The sequence below is a fragment of the Puntigrus tetrazona genome, chromosome 3 (genome assembly GCF_018831695.1).
Source record: "Puntigrus tetrazona isolate hp1 chromosome 3, ASM1883169v1, whole genome shotgun sequence".
Taxonomy (NCBI): domain Eukaryota; kingdom Metazoa; phylum Chordata; class Actinopteri; order Cypriniformes; family Cyprinidae; genus Puntigrus; species Puntigrus tetrazona.
This window is the reverse complement of record NC_056701.1, coordinates 17495274-17503188: the sequence shown is the minus strand read 5'-3', so window position 1 is coordinate 17503188 and position 7915 is coordinate 17495274. Positions and strand designations below refer to the sequence as shown.

The 7915-nt window shown below is 38.9% G+C and overlaps 1 long non-coding RNA gene across 1 annotated transcript; it reads left to right on the top strand.

Moving 5' to 3' along the window:
* The first annotated feature begins 1745 nt into the window (after positions 1 to 1745).
* On the top strand, positions 1746 to 3251 carry LOC122342167. The gene is made up of 3 exons (XR_006250535.1): positions 1746 to 1880; positions 2191 to 2263; positions 2393 to 3251. It is a non-coding gene; the product is annotated as an uncharacterized LOC122342167 (long non-coding RNA).
* The last annotated feature ends 4664 nt before the right edge of the window (positions 3252 to 7915 follow it).

Below are 7915 nucleotides of genomic sequence, written 5' to 3'. Positions count from 1 at the left end.
GTATTTTTGGTACAGTAAACTGTAGTGTAATATACTACAATTGTTATGTTACCACAGCAACTATAAAATTTACCACAATAAGTACTTCTAGTACTTTAATATAGTATGGTTCAGAAACACTAGTATTTGCTATAAATTATCATAGTGGGTTTTTTTTCATGTGTTAAACCTCTAAAACCTTTAACTTATCTGTGGAACACAAAAGAAGATATTTGTTTTGGTTCCCATTGACTTCCATTGTATTTTTGTCAGTATTTAACAACAACAAACAAACAAACAGAAAAAATTAAAACCCATACAGGTTTGAAGTTAATGACAGAATTAGCATTTTTGGGTGAACTATCCCTTTAAGTGAATGTAAACAATTTTTCTCACATAGCAGGTGCATGTTCTCATTTGTAATCTCCCCGTCTGAGAGAAGCTCAGATTGTTCTGTGTGATTGCTTGAATAATGGCCAAAATGTTTTTGCGCTGCAGAAAAAGCAAGGCTATTATTTAATTTGAGGCCTCTATATAGGCTAAACTTCAGCCCGAACAAACATTTTTTTTTTTTTTTTTCGAGGGCTTATCCCTCCCTCAGCATCCCAAGCCTCCAGGGACGACTACAATATTTATTGTTTGCTTTTAGCTTAACTTCACTCAGTTTTCACGTTGCTCAGCAGAGGTGAAAGCTGTCTCTAAGCAAACTGCGTGTTCAGAAGCACCGGCAGACATAATGCATTACCACGTGCTGCATTTCAAACGCCTTTCTCTCTTTTCCCGTCTTTTTTTTTGTTTGCTTTTTTTAAATACGGCATCATCAGCATCTCGCTCCCTCTTCATTACGGATTCTGACAGCCATTTGTGTTAGTGAACAGCCCAGTTCTTCTGAGTGTTGTTATCATTAGCAGCTATTTTTGAGGACTGGCAAGTGCCCTGGGTGTTGAGTGCAAATGCATTGCTGAATATTTAACATCTGCGAGTTCATTTACACGGCCTAAAAAGAGGCTCACCTAAAGTACTCTTTGGACCATTTAATCCATAGATGATTTACAGATTCGAGGAACCTCATTAATAATATTCCTTTCTTTGCGGCGTTTTATGCGTCGCCATTAAGTTAATAGCTTTTCTGTTAATTGTTATTTTGGGATTTGGGATCTCCTACCTAGCTTTAAAAATGTGACTATTGGCTGCATCTGTAAACCTAGCGAGCCGTTTAGCAGCATAGACTAGTATTTTTAGACATTTTGATTGGTACAGTCAAACAGGCAGGCTACTGTAGACATGCAGTAGACCAGGACCATAGAAAGAAACCCTTTTAAAAAATAATAAGAGTACTATTTAATAAGAGTAGTTAGAAGTTTCATTATAATTTAAACAAAACCCAGTTAAAAAAAATCATGTTTTTTTTCAAAAACAAAAAACAAATTCATAGCTGTGCTAAAACAGGCTTATCTGTGGCCTCCTCTATTTATCCTTTAATAAGAACAATAGGTGACTTGAGCCACAGTGAAAAACCTGTCCACTGGAACAGTGTCTAGAAAACTTATGATTAAATTAATTGTCATATTACCGTTATTCATAAAAAATATATTTAATATGGGCGTTTAATCATATTTGTAAAGCAACTGTGTATATACTTTTGCCTGTTTTTGTGTTTTTAGAGCCCCCTACAGGTAAGTGAATATCACTGTCGTAAATATATCACGGTCATGATTACAGTGGACCGCTGCACGTGCGTTTGTTGCTGCCGTAAAGCGGTTAGGCTTTTGGCGGGGATTCGTAGCCGCTAACCAAACTTGCATACTCCCAGAACAGACGTTTGGGGTGGAGGCTGAGAAAGAAACAGATGCCATTCGCCTTGTTAGAAGCCAGTGTGACATCTGAACTGATACTTCAAGGTGAAAAGAAAAAAAAAACAGTTGCTTTACAAAATGAACCATACTAAAATGAACCATGGTTTTACTACAGATAAAACCAAAAAACATTGTAACAACAAATTAGCGTTAGAATAGGTCAAATTATGCTACATTAGTAGGCAATTCATAGTGAAACTGTACCGGTTATACATACAGTGATCAATAAAAAAGAGAAAAGAAAACATGGTTACCACATTTTGACTGCAGTAAAATCATGGTTATTTTTTATAGGGTATTTAATCAGAATACAGCTATTTTTTAAGTGGGGAAAAAAGTAACTTTTTGCCCCCAGATGGTGTAGTTACAACATCTACCAGCAGGAGCTAATGTGGAGCTTCCAACAGAGCCTTCACCCTTTGTATCAGGTAGGCATCTCACAACATTTTAGTCCACTGCATCACTGCGAATCCCACCCAGCTGTTTATGATCACAGTCTAATACTGTCTTCTCTCTCACTGCCCCGGGCATCTACCCCTCCCCTGCTCGATCTGCAGTCTGATCAGCTCTCCAAAGCCTTTACAGGACAGATGAAGACCGTGTTCATCGCCATTCAGCCCGATTGTGTTGGCTAATTATGACAGTTAGTAGTGGGGATAGTGAGAGTCATTCACAGGCCATTAGAGCTCAGCCCGCGAGGTGATATCATCTGTCACTTCCTCAACTCCCCTGTGCAGCGCTCCAATGTCTGTGGCATCAGTCCGCATCCCACAAGCCCTGAGACATGAAGCATTCAATCTGCCTCGTAAGCCTTGCATATTATTTCCTTTCTTTCCTTTGTGAGGTGAGCGCGCACTTAACTGAGTGTTGGTTTAATTGCACATTTAAAATGATCAGGATATCTGTAGCCAGATGTGAGATGTAGGGAACAAACCTTTCAGAAAGCTCCTTAATGTTCCCAACTGTTTCGCATCTAACCTCAGCAAAGGCAGTGAAAATAAACAAGACCATCAAATTATGCTTATTTACCTTTGAGATGCAAATTTTCCATTTTGCGCCGCACCTCTATTCAAGGGCAGAGGGACGATGAAATGATGAAAAATGTGTTGAATACCGATCAACAGAGGCCCCTTTGTGTGCACGCTGACCTCTAACTGCAACTGCGCTAAGAAAGATAATGCATTGGTCTCATTAGAGGAACAGGAAAAACTGAGAATTGTTTCAATATGACCAACAATAATAGCGGTTAAATTATCTGTAGAACCGTGAATAAAGGGTCCGTTCATGAAAAGATATGAAAATTTTTTACTTAGTCATGTAATTTCAGACCTGCCTGAGTTTCTTTTTGCTGTTCTGTTTCTGTTATGAAAAACAGCAGTGTGCTGTTGGGCTCTAAAAATATCTGTATTTGTATTATAAAAGTGGGCTGCACAATTTATACAGTATTTTCCAAGCAATTCTGCCTAGTACAGTCCTTTTGAGGCTACAAGGCTAGAGTCCTGCTCGGCATTAAACAATAGAATGAGACAGTCTTGCAGGGTTGCCAAGTGTCACCCCAATCCCCTCTCTCCTGGAACATATTTTTGACAGAGCAAACCCCCAACAGTGTGAAAACCCCCCCCAATGTGACTGATTTTGTGATTTTCTTAATGGCGTTCATGCAATGAAAACTGTTTATGGTCTCTCAGTATCTTGCATTACATGAAATCAAAATGAAAGTGGACAAGCTCAGGAAGCTTTTATGAATTTGAATGTGTGGATGATTGAAGGACTTGAAGGATTCACCTGATGTACCCCTCAAAACAGGCTAAATGAAGGACATGAAATGAAGACTGCCCACTAAGGATCCTTCAAACTGAGACGTCCTTCTATGGCGCTTGATGATGTGGCAGCTGAGATTGCAGCCTTACTAAAGCCTTTTGACTGAGAAGCTCTCAATGTCTTAAGACTCACTAGGAACGTCTAGTCAAGTATGTTAGATATAGAAGCAGGTTAGATTTAAGTTCTGTGGATTTGAGTCACCTGACAAGTGCCAAATTCCATCCATTGAAGCCATTCATTGAAGTGGGATGCACTAATAATGTAGCAAAATATCGTTTATATATATACAGCAGTGTATTGCTACTAATGGCACAGAAAACCAAAAGTTCCCTCTACAAAAAAAGGTGTACCAGTGTGGGATTTTTTGGGTGCTTTGTAAACCACATTTTTGTATTAAACTTTGTATTACACCGTATTACAAATTTTGTCTGATATATTTGAATTGAAAGTATGACACGTAATAGCGTTGGAATGTACAAAGTTTTTGAATATACGATAAATACAGTCCCAGATACGAAAGATACAGCACCCCCTTCCTCTTCCACTTTATGGAAAAGGGCAGCAAGAACATTCTGCTTAACTTCTGTTTTGTTTACTACAAATGGCAGGAATTCATTCAAGTTTGAATCGACATAAATGTTAGAATTGTTATTTTTGGCGTGGACTATTCCTTTAACTAGACAATGTTGTTATCAGTTGAGAACCACAGCTCTTTTTAGTATGCTTGCACACTGCTGCGGTTCCCTTTGGTTTCTCAATCGTACAAGAAGTCAGACATCGTCTGGATCTCTTCCCTTGGTGGCTCAATAAAGAGTGGTAGACAGCAGCCTCATGAGGAACCTTTGGTTTAGCTCCACTCCAGTACAACAAGAGGTTTTAAGTGGCGCAGATGGCGTCATTTACATACATTCACCTGGTCCGTCTTACTGTGCTCTTCTTGTTTGCACTCAATAATTTCTCTCTCCCACAGTAAAGCAGGTTACTTTAGTAATTCACCAGTGGTTTTCATCCCCTTTGTCCCCTTTCTCTGACTCGGCCCTGGAGAGTGAACAGAACTTTGCAAGAAAATCAATAGTAATTGATTCCTCCAAGGCTAGACATAGAGGGCCACTATTCAGAGCCAAGCATAGGAGCATCAGAATGAGAGGAAGAGGACCTTGGATTTAACATGCACGCAACAAACCCTGCTAAAGGTCACCAGTGTGATGCTGTTTACAGCCGCAGATTATCAAAAAGAACCTGAGCAACTGTGTATTTACAGCTTTGTGGAGATGAGCCCCAATTACTAGGAGGCTGGCTGTTTTCTAAAGGTTATTTGAAGGCGTGCTTTGGAGATCTTGGATTAGACTGTGTCGTGTGCCTGTGAAAAGTTCTCTCGAAATGCTGTGTGCAACACATTTGCCTCTCTCGTTTTGCTTTATTTTTCACTTGTCACGGAAGATAACATGAAACCAATTTTAAGTAGCACTTTAGTTTACAGTGCTTGTACTTTCCTGTATATACACGGTAAATATGTTGTACCTACAAACAAATGAGTGTAACACAAGGTACTTACCTGGAGTGTATGTGCAAGGAAACAATAAGAAACACGGTACTTAGCAGTTGTACATGCATGATAATTAGTTTGTACATACAGAGAAGTGAGGGGAAGAACAGTCACTTACATGCAGTGCCTGCACATGGTAACTAATTAGATAATTTACTAAATGTGTAGTACTTACAGACAAGTGGGTACAAGTGTGCGCATCCTTACAAGATCCGTATATGGTAATTAATAACACATTATTACTATACAGTACTAATGATATGTGCATGGTAAATATGTAGTATAATGTGATCTTATTATACCAAATAATACATATACTGTACTTGGTATACACATGGTATGTAGTACTTACAAACAAGTGTCTGAAAAACTGATCATTCCTGTGTAATATTTGTGTAAAATGGTGCACTTATTATTACAGTCCTATTTCCCTATACTACTATGCCCCATCTATCATCAATAACTCAATAAGTATTGTTTACACCCCCCAATTTGATTACCACATAACTTATTCTGTACATCAACTAATTGGTACATACACCAGCATTATCATACTAATTAAATAAAAATAGTATGTACATATCATTACATATACCATGTACATATCATTAGTATGTACAGTAACGTGTCTTATAGTTACCATATATGGTTTACTGTAAGGACGTGTCTGTTCCCACTTAAGTAGGCCCTACTACATTTTTACCGTGTTCTGTACAGTACAGTAAAGTATCTAATTAGTTACCATGTACAGGCACTACATGTAAGTGAGCATTCTTACCCGCACTTGTCTGTATGTACAAACTAATAAACATGCATTTATAGCTGTTTTGTACAGCTGTGTTTCTTATTTGTTTCCATGTGCATACATACTCTTTAGGTAAGTATGTTGTGCTACACTCATTTGTCTGTAGGTACAACATATTTACTGTTTATGTAGAGGGAAGTACACGTAATGTAAACTAAAGTGCTACCTTTAACAAGAGGAAAAAAGGATCAGAACTTGGTTTCATACTTTGGGTAATGATTGTAAAAGTGGGAGCTGCACATAAAAATGAAGTTAGACATGAATGTGAGTTGCAGTCGATTGCAGAATGAGACTTTTTAGCCTTATTTTTTAGATCCTGCTGGGAAATGAGATGGTGACTTTGTCATGGAGGCTGAAGGTCAGGAGCCACTGGACTAATTACCAATGGTAATGCTTCTTTTTTATAAAGTTAGTCATCATTGATTATTTTGGGAATTCATTTCTCTGGCAGCAAAGAACTACAAAGAAACTAATTGGCCAAACTTTGTCTGAAACATATAGTAAGTACTTGGCCTTGATTTTTGCTCTTGTGATACTGCTTAAATTACTTCACCCCAAAATTAAAATACAGCTTTTACTCATCCTCATGTCACTCTAAAGGGTGATTAAATGCTGACAAAATAGCCTTATAAAATGGTTACGTTTTCTTGCAAAATCTGAGTGTAAATATCTTTAGGGGCTTTTGCATATCTTATTTGACAATGAAGGCCCTTGAAGTCAAAAGGTTGAGAAGCACTGCTTTAAATACAATCTGTTTGAGTGTTAACTTTATTTTCACGTCTTAGCAATATCAAGAAAGTCATTTCAGAGGTGGATTAAGTACATTTTGACATACAAATACAAAAGCACACATTTATTTTCTACTTTGATCAACATGTACTGATCACCATGAAGAGCAGTAACGTTAAATAAGGAAGTGAATAGCATGGTTTTTATGCACTCAGCTGTTTCACTCCGTGTCCGCCCAGGCCTGGATACATTCCCCCCGACTATCAGTTTCCCCGTGTGCCACTTTCTCTTTCCTCAGGTGATTCTGTCATTACCTTAGTGGAGTGATGTGTAGAGTAAGAGATACAACAGGAACAAAACACCCAGAGCATGGCCACAGATAAAGAGGTCCGGGATCTGTCTCTCCTGTGGTGCGATGAGGTCAACTGGGCCGACAGCTTTTAGATTGATGCAGGACATCCTCGCAGACCACCGCAGCCCACTGAGCGAGAAAGTGTTGAACAACACGCGCGGTAAACCGAGACCCCAGCAGGGATTTCTGGACACTAGACTCCCTGCGGTCTTGATGAGCCTCTCGTCTGCTTCACACCCTCATCGTCGAGGATTGTTTCAGGACATTCATCCTCTAAAACCTTCCCGCTCTGAGGAAGACGACGCGCTCGGAAAACACAATGTGAGCGCGCGGGAGCGAAATATTTTAGGGGGCCATTGTTCTTGTTTTTGAGATGACTTGCTATAATTTCCTTTTCTTTCCTGTCTGATGTTATCTGCAGAAACAAATACAGAGTTTATCTGGCATGGAAACAAAAGCACAGTGTTTGAGTGAGATCCCCATCGCAGCAATCCAAACCCAAGCTTGATTTTAATATAGATCTTTGGGGTTCATGTACTCAGCCATTAAGCAGAGCTCAAATGCCATATGATTTTATCACCTCTCATACTGGATGAGTTGCTCCAAGATATTGATACTCAATCTGTTTCACTTCATCTAGCATCCGGAGGTTTTTCATTTAAAATGATTTGCTGTAATTCTTAAAAGTCTGTCTTAGTCATTGTCAGACTGTTTGTGCGGGCAAAAAGTCGTATTTTAAGAAATAATGCTGGCCACGTTTCACAGGACGTTAAACCAGAATGACAAGAAGACTTGGTGAAAATGCAAATTTGGTGTGTGACAGTGAC